Source organism: Carlito syrichta, unplaced genomic scaffold (assembly GCF_000164805.1).
Source record: "Carlito syrichta isolate Samal-C Ts95f unplaced genomic scaffold, Tarsius_syrichta-2.0.1 Scaffold273907, whole genome shotgun sequence".
In the NCBI taxonomy this organism is placed as follows: domain Eukaryota; kingdom Metazoa; phylum Chordata; class Mammalia; order Primates; family Tarsiidae; genus Carlito; species Carlito syrichta.
The window spans coordinates 191,765-207,710 of record NW_007218003.1 but is presented as its reverse complement, the minus strand read 5'-3'; the positions used below and the strand labels follow the sequence as shown (position 1 = coordinate 207,710).

Here is a 15,946-nt window from a genome sequence, read left to right as displayed (position 1 = left end):
GACCAACCAAACACAAGAAATACAGAGAACCCCCACAAGACATCAAATGAGAAGACCAACCCCTAGACACATAGTAATTCACCTACACAAAGTAGGTGCAAAAGAACAAATCCTAAAGGCAGGAAGAGGGAAAGGTCAGACCACCTACTGGTGAAAAACAATCAGAATAGCAGCAGTCCTATTGGTAGAAACACTACAATCAAGAAGGAACTGGAGTCCGATATTCAAGGTCCTCAAAGATAAACAATTTTAGCCAAAAATTTCCTACCCAGCCAAGCTCAGCTTCATCAGTGATGGAGAATTAAAATCCTTCCCAGATATCCAATGCCTAAGAGATTATGCAGCTTCCTGACTAGCTCTACAAGAGACACTTAAAAAGGTATTAAGCACAGAAGAAAAAAAAAGAATGACCATACACATTCCAAGAGAACAGAAGAGCACAAGAAACAACAGAGAATACAGTGTAATATCAAACATAAAAACACACACATATATCAACCCCAGAGCCAAAAGAAAACAAGCAAACAAACAAACAAAAAAACTTTATAAGAACCTCATGACAGGGATAAACAATCATATTTCAATAATCAGCCTAAATGTGAATGGACTAAATGCACCACTGAAAAGACACAAAATGGCAAACTGGATAAGAAACCATGACCCAATTATTTGCTGCATCCAGGAAACTCATCTCACCACAAGGAAAACACACAGAGACTCAAAATTAAAGGATGGAAAATGAGTTTCCAGGCAAATGAATCACAAAAGAAGACAGAAGTCACGATCTTAATATTAGACAAACAACCTTTAAGCTATCAAAAATTTAAAAAGAAACAAAAGGATACTACCTAATGATAAAAGGTTCAAGCTATCAATAATAGTCATCCTAAACATATGTGCACTCAACACAGGAGTACCAGCATCTCTAAAACAACAACTAAGTAAATTTTAAAAAGATATTGACTTTAACACTATTATAGCAGGGAACTTGAATACCGCACTAACAGCTCTAGATAGATCACTGAGGCAAAATAACAAAAAACCAAAAAACCAAGGAAATCCAGAAGCTCAATTTGACACTTGACCAAAAGAACTTAATAGATATCTACAGATTATTCCACCCAACCACCACAGAATATACATTCCACTCATCACCACATGGAATGTACTCCTAGATCAACCACATCCTTGGCCATAAATCAAGCATAAGCAAATTCCATAAGGTTGAAATATCACCATGCACCTTCTCAGACCACAGTGGAATAAAAATAAATATCAACATCAACAAAATTTTCCCAAAGCCAACAAAGACATGGACACTAAACAGCATGATACTGAACAACTACTGGGTCAACACTGAAATCAAAGCAGAAATTAATGATTCCTGGAAACAAATGAAAAATGAAGAAACATCTTACTTAAACCTCTGGAATGCCATTAAAACAGTTCCAAGAAGGAAATTTATATGTCTACAAGCACACATCAAGAAAATGGAAAGATCACAAGTTGAGAACCTAACAAATCACCTAAGGAAGCTAGAAAGAGAAGACCACCAAAACCCTAACTTTAGAAGAATCCAAATCACCAAAATAAGAGCCCAAATACAGGACACAGAAGACAAAAAAATCATGGAAAACATCAACAACAACAAAAAAAGCTGGTTCTTTGAAAGAATAACAAGATTGACGGGCCCCTAGCCAGAATGACCAAGAAAAAAAGAGAAAAAGCCCAAATAAATACAATCAGTAATACAAAAGATCAAATCACAGCTGACCCCAAAGAAATACAAAAGATTATCAGAGATTACTATGTACACCTACATGGAAACAAATTTGATAACCTAAATGAAATGGAGAACTTTCTGACATCACACAACCTCCCCAGGTTGAAACAAGAAGACACTGAGACACTAAATAGACCAGTAACAACCCAGGAAATTAACTCTATCATAAGAAAACCACAAACACACACACACACACACACACACACACACACACAAAAGCCCTGGACCGCATGGCTTTCTGGTAGAATTCTACAAAACGTATAAGGAGAAGCTGATACCAATCCTATTGAAAGTATTCCAGGCAATTGAGAAAGATGGAATTCACCCCCAAAACATTTTATGAAGCTAACATCACACTGACACCCAAACTAGGTAAAGATCCAACAACAAAAAAGAAGAACCACAGGCCAATATCCCTTCTGAACATAGATGCGAAAATCCTCAACAAGAATCCAGCAAATTGGATCCAAAAATCATCCATCATGACCAAGCAGGCTTCATCCCCAGGATGCAGGGCTGGTTCAACATTCAAAGGAGTATGAATGTAATTAAATACATCAACAGATGCATAAACAAGAAGCACATATTTATCTCATTAGATGCAGAAAACGCTTTTCATAAAATCTGGCATCCCTTCTTGATAAAAACCCTCAAGCACCTAGGTATAGAATGAACATACCTCAAAATAGTAATTGCCATATACAATAAACCCACCACTAACAAGTTGCAAAATGGACAGAAACTGGAAACATTTTCCCTGAAACCTGGAACAAGACAAGGCTGCCCAATCTCACCCCTCTTGTTCAACATTGTGTTGGAAGTTCTAGCTAAGGCAGTTAGACAAGAGAAGGAAATCAGGGGTATCCAAATAGAAAAAGAGGAAGTCAAGTTATTCCTCTTTGCTGACAATATGATCCTATCCCCTGAAAATCCAAAAGAATCTGTCAAAAACCTGCTTGCACTGATAAAGGACTTTGGCAAAGTCTCAGGGTACAAAATAAATGTGCAAAAGACAGTTGCATTCTCATACATCAACAACAAGCAGGCAGAGAACCAAATAAAAAGCACAATCCTATTCACAATAGCCACACACAAAATGAAATACCTCGACATCTTCCTAACCAGAAAAGTGAAAAACCTTTACAATGAGAACTACAAAACACTGCTCAAAGAAATCCAAGAAGACACAAACAAATGGAAAAATATTCCATTCTCATGGATAGGAAGAATCAACATTGTTTAGATGTCCATCCTACCAAAGGCAATCTACAGATTAGCAATACCCATTAAGCTAACAACATCATTATTCTCAGACCTGGAAATGACAATATAGAAATTCATATGGAAACATAGATGACCATGAATAGCCAAAACTATCTTAGCAAAAGAAACAAAGCAGGAGGTATCACACTTCCAGACTTCAAACTTTACTATAAGGCTACCATAATCAAAACAGACTGGTATTGGTACTAGAACAAGCATACAGACCAATGGAACAAGATAGAGATTCCAGAAGCAAAGCCTCAATTTCTCAACAACTCGTCTTTGACAAAGCCTCCAACAACAACCACTGGGGAGAGGAGAACCTACTCAGTAAATGGTGCTGGGAAAACTGGTTGATCACATGCAGAAGATTGAAACAGGACCCTTACCTAACTCCATACACAAAAATTAACTCTAAATGGATCAAAGACCTAAATGTAAAACCTCAAACTATAAGAATCTCAGAAAATGCAGGAGACACCCTTATGGAAATTGGAACTGGTCACCAATTCCTGATCAAAACTCCAAGTGCCCCTACCATAAAAAATAAGATAGACAAGTGGGACTTCATCAAACTGACAAGCTTCTGCAAAGCAAAAGAAACCACCAAGAGAGCAGGGAGACAGCCCACAGAATGGGAAAAAATATTTGCCAACTATATATCTGACAAAGGCTTAACATTTAGGATCTACAAGGAACTCAAATGTGCTAAAAAGAAAGGAACAAACAGCCCCATTAAAAAGTGAACAAAAGACATGAATAGACACTTCTCAAAAGAAGATACACTTCTACACTGCTGTTGGAAATGCAAACTAGTGCAACCTCTTTGGAAGACAATGTGGCAATTTCTAAAAGAACTATAAACTGATCTTCCATGAACCAGAAATTCCCCTATTGGGAATATACCCAGAGGAACTCAAATCATTCTACCATAAAGATACCTGTACACACATGTTTGTTGCAGCGCTATTCACAATAGCAAAAACATGGAACCAACATGCTGCCTATCAAAGCAGTACTGGATTTGAAAAATGTGGTACATATACACAATGAAATATTATGCAGCCATAAAAGACGACAAACATATGGACTTCGCAGCAACTTGGATGGATTTAGAGTCTCTCATACTCAATGATCTATCACAGAAACTAAGAACAGAATACCATATGTTTTCATTGATAAGCGGACCTTGAACAATTATCATAATACTATAAGAAAGGGATTGGCAGTCATGAGAAACTGCCAGGGGAGGGGGAGTAGAATTGGCTGCAGGAAACTGCAGGAGGAGGGAGGGACACACCTCCATCAACAAGGGTACCAGCATAATGAACATTTGTATACCTAACCTTGAACTATACACTACATCTTTTAAAAATAAATAAATAGACAAACATACAAATAAATAAAAGAAACTTGCGTAGCATCACATAGTAATTAAATGGCAGTACTAGGAGTCAAACTTAGGTTAGCTGGTGCTGAAGTATATAGTCTTTATATTATACTCATACAGTTTCTATTAATTTGAGACTATAAATACATAAATCATTCCATTAAGGAATTTCTTTCATAAGTGGTCTAACAGAAACTGCACTAGAGTGCAGCTGACTTTCCCAGGGTCTATACGTAGACAGGTATTCAATTCATCCTTGTGAAAAGATCAATGCCTACAACTAAAAGTCTCACCCTCAACAAGTTTCTCTCATTAGAGCCCAGATAGTTCCTTCCTCTTCACCTTTTAAGTCTCAATTCAAAAGCTATTTCCTCAAAAACATTACTCAATGTAGGTTCTCCATTATTCTCTCTTATACGATAGCATTCTGTTAATTGCTATTATAATACATTCATAGGTTTTATTATTTTATAATATGCTTCCCCTTCTAGGAATCACGACTGTTTTATTCAACTGAGTGTTACAATATGACTGGCACATAGTAAGTATTCAATAAACAACTATGAATGAACAAACTAACTTTATTTGGAGAACATGTCTATCCTTAAAGATTTAGTTCAAATGTACCTTTCCACCTAAAACTATCTGTACAGGAGAATACTTGTAGAGATATGTTCATGATCTTTATTATGGTGATGACTTCATAGGTCAAAAGGTATCAAATTGTATATTTTATACATGTGCAATTTATTTATGCTTTAGTAAAGCTGTTTTTAAAAAGAAAGACATCCTAAGACAACATATTTTCTCAAATGAAAGCAGAGGAAAGTATGGCTATTAAGTCTGCACTATTAAAAAATGTTAAAAGAGGTTCTTTAAGCAAAACGAAATGTAACAGATGAAAATGTGCACCTACGCAAAGGAACAAAGAGCATTTAAAATGATGAACTAGGCCAGACACAGTGCTTCACAACTGTAATCTAGCACTTTAGCAGGCTGAGATGGGTGGGTCACTTGAGCCCAGGAACTTGAGACCAACCTGGACAACATAGTAAGACCTCGTCTCTACAAAAAAAATTTTTTAAAAAAAACAATCAAGTGTGGTGGTACATACCTGTAGTTCCAGCTACACAGGAGGCTGAAATGAAAGGATTGCTGAGCCCAGGAATTGAGGCTACAGTGAGGCATGATCAAGCAACTGCACTCCAGCCTGGGCAACAGAGTGAGACCCCAACTCAAAAAATAAAAAATAAAGTAATAAAATGAGGAACTATACAATAAATATTAAAACTTTCATTTGAAATATAATCAAGTAATCAATTAATAATGACAGTATACTGTAGAGGTTACAACATAAGTAGAAGTAAAATGTCTAACAACAATAGCACCAAAGACAAGAAGTAGGGAAACGGAAGTATGCCCTTGTAAGGTTCTTAAAATACAAGTAAAGTGACATCACTTTGTTTGAAAATCACCTGTAATGAGAAAGATATATATTTTAAACTCCAAAGCCACCACTACAAAAATAAGCAAAGTTAATTCAATAGTAAATATAAATGGGATACTATAAAACTAGTCCGTTAATACAAAAGAAGACAGAATAGGGATTTTTTTTTAAAAAAGGAACAAAGAACAAATGGGGCAAATAAAAGAAAAAGCAATGTTTAACCTAAACCATATTTATGGTATATGCTCTAAACATTCTAAATTTAAAAGGTGAAAATGATTAGATTGGATTTTTTTAAAAAGTATGACCTAACTATAGGTTACCTATAAGAAATCAAAAGAAGAAATAGAAACATCTATAACTGTAGTTGGCAATTTCAACCTAACTCTCTAGATGTTTGATAAAGCAGACAGAAAATTAGTAATGGTATAAAACACTTAAATAACACTTAACCTAGTTGGTATTTCTAGCACACTCCTCATTACATAGGGAATACACATCCTCTCTCAACACACACATCACATTCACCAGATAGAACATATGTTGAACCAAAAACTAAGTCTCAATAAATTTAAGGAATGTAAGTCATACAGTATGTTTCTCTGACAACAGGTCAACTAAACTATAAACAAAAAAAGAGGCTAGGCATGGTGGCTCACACCTGTAATCCCAGCACTCTGGGAGGCTGAGGTAGGAGGACTGCTTGAGGCCAGGAGGTTGAGACGAGCCTGGGTAACATAGTGAGACCCTGTCTCTACAAAAAGTAAAATAAAAAGCTGGGTGTGGTAGCGCACACCTGTAGTCCCAGCTACCCAGGAGGCTGAGACAGGAGAGTCACTTGAGTCTAGAAGGTCAAGGCTGCAGTGAGCTGTGATCACATCATTGCACTCCAGCCTGGGTGACAGAGTGAGACCCTGCGGAAAGAAGGAAGGAAAGAAGGAGATGGAGGAGAGCGAGGGAGGGAGAAAGAAAAATATACGGACATTCCCAATTATTTGGAAACACAACACACCTTTAAAAAGTCTGTTGTCCAAAGAAAACATGACTACTAAAACAAATGAGTTTAGCAAGGAAGCACTATATAAGGCTAATAAGTAGACATCAAGTGTATTTCTATAAACTATCAAAAAACAATTTTCATTTTCAATTTTTAATAACTGATAAACCATTTATAATATAAAAACATAAAATAATAAATAATTATATATTAAACTTAAGGATAAATTTAACAAAAATTTTTCAAGACCTGCACACTAGGAACTACATAATATTGTTGAAAGAAACTGAAAATCTAAATAATGGGAAAAGTTACACCATGTTCATGGATCAGAAGACAAAAATGTGAACATGCCAATTCTCCCCAAACTGACCAACAGATTTAACACAGTAACAATTAAAATTCATTAGACCTTTATGTAGAAATCAGCAAGCGTATTCTATGATTTATTTAGAAATGGAAAGGAAACAGGTTTGCCAAATCAATTTTGAAAAAGAACAACAAAATTGGAAGATAAGAACAACTCAATTATCTAAGGCAAAAGTGTGGTATACTGAAGACAGTGTGGTATAGGTATAAGGCTGGATAGACATATATCAATGCAACAGAGTTCAGAAATTGACCCATACATATATGATGGAATGCTTTTAAAAAGATGTCAAGGCAATTCAAAAGGAGAATGATCACCTTTTCAACAAATATGCTGAAATAACTAAATATTCATTTGCAAAAAAAGAACTTTTGTTCCTTATATAACACTATACGTGAAAATCAACTTGAAAGGGACCATAGACCTAAATGTAAGAGCTAAAAAATTATCAACACTTCTAGAAAAAAGCATAGGAGAAGATCTTAATAAATTTGAATTTGAAAAATGTTTTAAATCAAACACAAGATTTATAAATCCTTAAAGAAAAAAGCTGATACATTATATTTAATTTAACTTAAAATTCTGCCTTTCAAGAGATATTGGTGGGAAAGCCTATCAGCAGTAATAAGGGTAAAAGTGAGAGGAGGGAATTTATTGTAAAAGGGCATGTGAAACTTGTGAAACAAATGTTCTATATCATGATTATGTGATGGCAAACTCCTTTATATAACTGTGAAAACTCACTGGGCGACATACTTAAAATTGATGAATTTTAGTGAACATAAATTTTGCGCGAAAACTCATTATAATAGACTTAATAAAATACACAGAAAAAAACTCTTATTACATAATGAAAATGCAAACTAAAGAATGGGAAAAATAATTACAAAACATATATATGACAAACTTATTTAAAAAATATAAAGAAGTCTGACAACTCATTAAAAAGACATGCCTAACTTAAAAACCAGACAAAAGATTTTAACAGACACTTCAAAAAAAGAAGATATGTCAATCAGAACAGAAAAAGATGTTCAATATTATTTGAAAAATTCAAATGAAATATATAAAATACCACCATAAATACCCTAAAATGGGTAAAATTCAAAAAGACTACAACGCCTAGTATGGCAATATTCTTAGGTAATATCCTGGGAATGCAAAATGGTACAGTCAACTTGGAAGTTTGGCAGTTTCTTATAAAGTTGAACATACCAAATAACAGAAATTTTATTTCTAGGTATTTAGCCAAGGTTATAAAAAACATATGCTTACAAAGATTTGTATTGAGATATTCACAAGCACCTTTTTCCTAGTAGAATAGGCCTAAGCTGCAAAGAACCCAAATATCTATCTAGTGGTGACTGTATAAACATATTGTGATACATGCACACAATGGAGTGAAGCCATAAAAAGAAACAATCAATTGATTTTTGCAACAATATTGATGCATTTAAAAATCATCATGCTAAGTGAAAGAACACAAAAAACTATATACTGGTTTTATGGAGTATAGATTTAATATTTAAATATTATTTTGTATCATTATCCTGTTTTTCTTCCTCAGGGTCTTCAATTTTATGTGTATTGTTGCTTCTGTTTTCACCCTTGAAATGATCACTCTGGGGTAAGCCAGCCTTTGTGTAAGAAGTTTGATTACTGGAAATTGCTATATTGTGCCACAGGCACATAGAGAGAAAGCATTGTAACAGATGTCTGGTCAATACCTGTAGTTCCAGCCACCTCATTTGAGATTTCAGATTTGTAAGTAAGCATGTTAGATGTTGAGGATAGTCCATCTATGATTACTTCAGGTGCAATTGTTGAATTTGTTCATTTTAGAAAAATGGCCTTGAAATATAAAATTATTTACTGAAAATACTCTCAACTTTATTTCACCTTGAACTTTAGATTTTTTTTTAATTATAAAGATGTGGGGTACAATTCAGGATTAGGTATACAAACATTGATTATGCAGGTACCCTTGTTGATGAGGTATGCCCCTCCTCCCCTAGCAGTTTCCCTCAACTGCCAATCCCACCGCCCCTCCCCTGACACAGTTTCCCATGGCTGCCAAATGGTTTCTTGCAGTATTATATAATTGTTCAAGGTCCACTTATGAGTGAGAACATATGGTACTCTGTTCTTTGTTTCTGTGATAGATCACAGAATATGATCGACTCCAAGTTCATCCAACTTGCTGCAAAGTCCATACATTTGTCCTTCTTTATTGGCTGCATAATATTCCATTGTGTATATGTACCACATTTTTTTTATCCAGTTCAGCTTCGATGGGCAACATGGCTGTGAGCTTTAGATTTTAATGTGAATATTGTAATACATCTTTCCTGGATTGGGAATTTCTGAAAAAGCTTTAGGTGAAAGCAAGAGAATTCTGATATAACCTACATAATATGTTAATAACTAAAACAGTAAAGAAATTAGCTTAGCAGACTCCTCATAATAAAGATACCTATACAATTAAAAGATCTATACAATTCCAAAAATTATCACTATGAATATAAAATAATACTTTTAATTTAAAAAGCACTCAAAAATTAGCAAGGAGATCTAGAATGCTGACTGCCAGCGCTTTTGTCTTGTGTGAATTTAAAATGAGATGATTCGGGTTCACTGAAGATAAAATGAGAAATCTGAATAAAAATGAGAGTGTCTCAAGAATGACATGAAACTGAAAGTCATATGCAAAAAATAAATTTTGTTAAAGAAATTAATACAGAGTATAATGGGCTAAACATGGACAAAAATAGCAAATAACTCAAACTGTTAGGTTCATTAGAATCTACATGAAGAATATACAGGAATGTGAAGAATTTATCAAATGAATAACATTTCTACATAATGATATTCCTTTACTTTCTTAATGAATCTCCAACTTCCAGGTACTTCCAGCCTTGTGAGACATTTACAGAGGACCATTTATAGGCCTGAAAGAAATAAAGCTATGAGTAAGCTTTTAGGGGAGATTCCTAAATAGAGACTTCCTGAATTAAACTGAGTAATAACACCTAGTCAATCTTGTTTACTTTTTCCCCCCAGGGTTCTTTTCTGCTTTCTTCTTGTAAGTTTAGTAACGCTTAGTGCATACAACGAAAGTATCACTGATATAATGATCAGAAGTGTGACTGGTTACATTATTAGAGAGATTTTACAATCTGTTTGATTAATGCTGATCTAGTATCCACCAAAGCTGCAATGAACTCACTCTCACAATGTTGTTTTACTGGACTCCAAACCAACCCTTGTGCATTCTGTACTATGCCCAAGGTGCTTATTTTGCACCAAAAAATGGAAGAACACAGGGTATTCTGCTTAGGAACTTCTGGATGTCAAATCCAACGGACATTTCTCAGTTGTTGACTTGCAAGATGTAATATCCTGTTGCATCTTATCACTCCTTAACTTCTAAGGCTTCTCTTGCCTGGCTTTTCCTGTCCAGGATCCTCCTTGGGCTTCTCCTGTCACCAACATGCCTTATTGTAGCATCTCCAAATGCCATTCTTGGCCATGATGCTCTAATTCTACATGTTTATCACTCTAGATATTTCTTCACTTTCTGGGTTTTAGCACTGCAGGTGATACCTATTTGTATCTCTGGCCTAACTATCCTATCTCCTTGATATCCCTACTAGGTATCTCAAGTATAAAATGACCCTCCCAGAACTCATTATTCTTCCTGTGTCTCCTATTTTTACGAATAGCCCAGTATTCACAACTCCCCAAGCAGCAAACAGAAAATTGTATAATATCTATCTGTATATTCAGTCATTAAATCCTGGTGACTCTAGTACCTAAGTAACACTAGAACTTGATTCCTTTTCACTAACTCTGTCTCTATGATCCCTTTTCACTAACTCTGTCTCTATGATCTTATCATTTTATAAGCAAATGACTGAAAACTTCCTAACTGCAGTAGTCTCCCAAGTATTTTCCCGGCTTCCACTTTTGTTCCTTCCATTCAAACTTCATATTGCTACAAAGCATTCTTGCTAAATACTTCCTCAATGGAAATTCTTCCAGGATGCTCCACTGCTATATTGGGGGAAGGGGTAACTTGCACATGTCTGCCCACTCTATACATTCTATTCATCTGTGGAGGAATGCCTCCTTTCCAATCTCACTGATATAGTTATCCTTAGTCTTAGCTTAGCAAACCACTTTAGAAAGAGTATCCTACTCTGGCGTCATCTACCTTCCCTATCTGTTTTCCTTCTAGATTGACTCAAGTGTTCATTCTCTGTATCCTGTAACAATCAGTATTATCATAGCAATAATGACAATATAATGTACACATGATGTGTTCTGTCATCTGTCTAACCCATTAGACGTTCATCTCATTAAAGAAAAACACTGTATTTTCCTTATTTCTGAATCTTCTAAGATCTAGTCTATATAAGTTGTTCATTAAATATTTTATAGGTGAATGAACTATAATACTAGAACTCTAGAAGTAGGTTTTAAAGTTAAGCCATAAATTACCAAGTAAAACGAAAAACATCCTTGAAAATTTCCTACAAAGGTATTACACTGGAAACTGACATACTGTCATTTCTTAATATAGTTAACTCCAGCACAGTTTTCTATCACTGGAATAAGAATATAGTTTCATTAAATGAACGCCTGTGGTTACAATGGACTTAATGACAATGTTTTATGAAAAATAAATAGTTTAAAACAATAGAGTTTACATTCCATGGTATAAGAGTGACAAGTAGGAACCGATGAGGAGTTTTTTAAAAAACAGCAAATTTACGTCTCTCATCTTAAGGTCATCCTGTGAATATACTTGTCAAGAAGACTGGCATAATTATATTATTTAAAACATCCTATCTGTCTATCTCAGCTACATCTTGCTAAGCATATTTCCTTGAATTTATATAAATTATATGCAATTACGAAGTGATTCCATTGCACTGATATGCCCATTAGAAGCCAATGTTGATTTTTTCATAACCAGTATTTCTCTCACAATGCATTTCCATCAAGATTTTTTTAGTGCTTTAAATGCAGCCACATGTCACTGATTAATGGGGATATGTTATGAGGAATGTGTAGTTAGGCAATTTAATTGTTGTGCAAATATCACAGAATTACACAAACCTAGATGGCATTGCTTATTACACACCAACGATATGTGGTACAGTCTATTGCTCCTAGGCTACAAACACGTATAGCATGTTACTGTCTTATGGGAACACCGTCAAATGTGTGGTCCGTCAGTGATCAAAATGTTACCATGTGGCACATGACTATAATATTGGCAAACATACAATAATAACAAGCAAGCTCAAGAGCATATTAAATTTCTATCTCTACTATTATATTTATATTTCAAGGCAGACATTCAAGAATATAGGCTATTGCTAACTAAAAATCAATGGACAATAAGCATTGGGCTAATTACTTCAATGGGCCCACTAAAGAAGCCTACCTCAGGGAAAAACTAGGATATAAAAAGATTTTAGTATGCTGCCATTTGGGCGAGTACTGCCAATTTACCAGAGCTTTTTTACAACAGGACAGGATTATTGTGCTTAAGTCTCTTAGACACCACACTCAAATATTACCCACTGGCTAAGTCACAGTGTACGTGGATTATGCTGGTGTGGATTGGTTATGAGTGTTTATAGCTTCCATTACTAAAATCCTCTCTATTTCAATCTTATTTCAAACATAAAACTACTATGTTCAGTATTTTTCTACAGCAATTAAGGTTTTTGCATTTCGAGGAAGCATACCTCTGCAGAATAAATGGCAGGATGAAACCAAAGCAAAACCAAAATTAAGTAAGTTATAATAAGGATATACAAACTGAGCATAGATTATCTCCTCAGCAATGATAAATCAAAAATTGAAATAATTCTACTATGTTTCAAGAACTAAATAACTATTTTAACGTACATTTAATAATCTGAAAAATAAACACTGGCAGATTAAATATATAAAATTCCATTTTTATTAAAATTGCTAAATATAAAGAATTCATTTTTCCGCTCTCCATATATATGGCAATGTTGTAATTACCCATGCACTTTAAAATTATATACTACCTACAGAATCAGTTCCCCTGCTTCAAAATCTTAAAAAATTTAGTCCTTATCTAAAACAGAAATTCTGAAAAACAAACAAACAAAAAAGAAGACATGCTGAACAAGAGAAATAATGTGGGAGTATTTTTAATACTAAAGAAAACCATCTGGCTAGTCTGAAAATCTGCTTTTGTGTGTAAAATTTTTTCAACCATCATCAATTAATTAATCTCATAAATTCTCTAGCTTTAGGATAAAAGTGAAGGTGCCAGTTAGCTCCCTCTAAGAAGCTTTCTTTCCTCCCACCATGTGGAAGCCATCTTTCTCTCCTGTGAAATCCCAAGGCCTTCAACTACATTTCTGACATAAGTACTAATTATCACTTTACGCTTAGTATAATTTTTGTAACTTATTTTCCCCGCTGGAATATAAATTCTCTGAGGGTAAGATTTATGTTTAAATTAGATTTGCATGCCCTACAATATCTTCAAGAGTGCCTTGCATAAAGATTCAGTAAATATATATTTGATACCTACAAATTTATTCTCTCCTGAATTTACATTTTCAGTTTTTTCCCATATTAAACTAAGCACTATGTTACTGCTATTTTTCTTTCCACTTCTCAGTAGTTCCTATTTTCCACTTTTGCCAACTTCTCTTATCCTTATTCCCTGAGGGAATCTGTTCATCTGTTTATTTATTCATTCAAATATTCCAATAAATATTTGTCAAGTATTTACTAGGTGCCAGGTAATGTGTACAAGCCTCTAAAGAAGCGAAGAGTTTAGTGAGAAAGACAGACAAGTAAAAAGGTGATTATAAAACAATGTGAGAAATATTACAATAGATGTGAATATATGATACTGTGTAAAAAAATTAGAGACATTTAGAAGTATTTTTCTAAGTTTTTGTCTGCAGATTATCATTTTCTCTACATTATTTTCTCTCCTGGTCATCAATCCATTCATCTAGCTGTCTATTTTCAATTATTAAATAGATAATACATGTCTATGGGCACAAAATATAACAACTTAAGGGAAAAGTAAGTCTTCCTATCTTATCCCCAGTCACTCAGTTTACCTTCCCAAAAGCACTAATATCCAGTGCATAATTTAAGATATTCAATGCACAAACGTTTCCACACATGTATACAGCCTAATTTTATTTTAACACAATGGTAGCATGTTTTATACCATGTCTGCACCTTGGTTTTTTCACTTCTGTAATAGCCCATATTGGGTTGCCTCATTCGTTTTAATAGATAAAAATGTTCCACTGCATGAATGTAACACAGTTTATTTTAGTAGACTTCTTAATGAATGCTCATTTGGGGTATTATAATAATACACTGAACATACTTATCCATATATCATTCTGTGGTGTCTGTATGTCTGTAGGATAAATTTTTATAAGTGAAATTGCTGAGTTCAATAATATATGCATTGTTAATTTTGATAAATACTTACAGAGATTTCATCTATTTCATTTCTACCTCTGTGGCTTAAATTATAACCTTTATAGGAATGGCCTCCAAAACTGCAGTTCTGACTGCTAATTTACTCTCTATGATATTTTCACATTCATATTACCTTAGAAGCTTACGAAAACCTTTTCAAAAACAAATTTATAATCTCACTCTCAATATGTTCTTCATAACTTTACTATATCTCTTAAGTCTCCCTGATTACAAACAAAAAAACACTTTTGATTCTCCCTCTTTGTTTCTACCTACATTCAGTTAATTGGTCATTAAGACAAACCAAGTTTACAGGCTCACAACATCAATTTCCTTCATATTTTCTCAGACATCTGACTGGCAGGGCCCAGTTCTGCATGCTCAGGTTATTATTATTTAACTACTCAAGTTCTTCTTGCCCTATGCTTACCTACCAGTGATTCTGTTCCATCCTCTCTGCCTGAAATATCTTCTTCAATCAGTTCCCTGGTTGAAATCTTTTTTTTTCCTCTTTTTTTTCCTGGTTGAAATCTTAATAAGGTTACCCTAGATGCCAGATTATCCATATAGTATTTTCTTTTAGGACACTATTGACACTTAGGTCTTTCACTACACATTCTAATTTATAATGCTTATAAGAGAAATTATATACTCTTTCATAGCAAAATAATATCTTAATACACTTTGATAAACCCACGTTGCCTAGGAACTCAAAATGTGTTTACCAAATGAATAAACAAAGTTTTACCATAAACTACTTCCTACAAATAAGATAATTTTATTCATTTAATTATTTTGGAAAATAAGAATTTTTAAAATCTTTGAGATACAAGCCCCTATTTAATAATTAAATTTATTACAGAAAGCTCACAATATAAAATATTTCCAGTTAGATATTCCAGTACATTTCACTTTTCCCTCACATGGATTTTAACTAAAAACAAAGAGGACATATGATAAGGATTAAAGGAGCAAGTGAAATGTACCACTCAGAAGATTAAATTTATCTTCCAAACTAAAATATTCCTTAAATCTCTTAAATATAGTCATGGTACTCCTAACTACTACGTAGAAGAGAAAACTCAGCCACAATGCGTCTATGGACTACTATTCAAGTGAGTTTAAGATGGGCAAAATAAGCCGGGCTCGGTGGCTCAGCCTGTAATCCCGCGCCTTTGGGAGGCTGAGGT

General features: G+C 34.3%; 1 protein-coding gene across 1 annotated transcript in view; it reads right to left on the bottom strand.

Annotated features, from left to right (window-relative positions):
* Window positions 1-15,946, bottom strand: part of LOC103254239 (RAC-gamma serine/threonine-protein kinase) — a 148,246-nt gene that overhangs the window by 44,431 nt on the left and 87,869 nt on the right. The window lies entirely within an intron of this gene.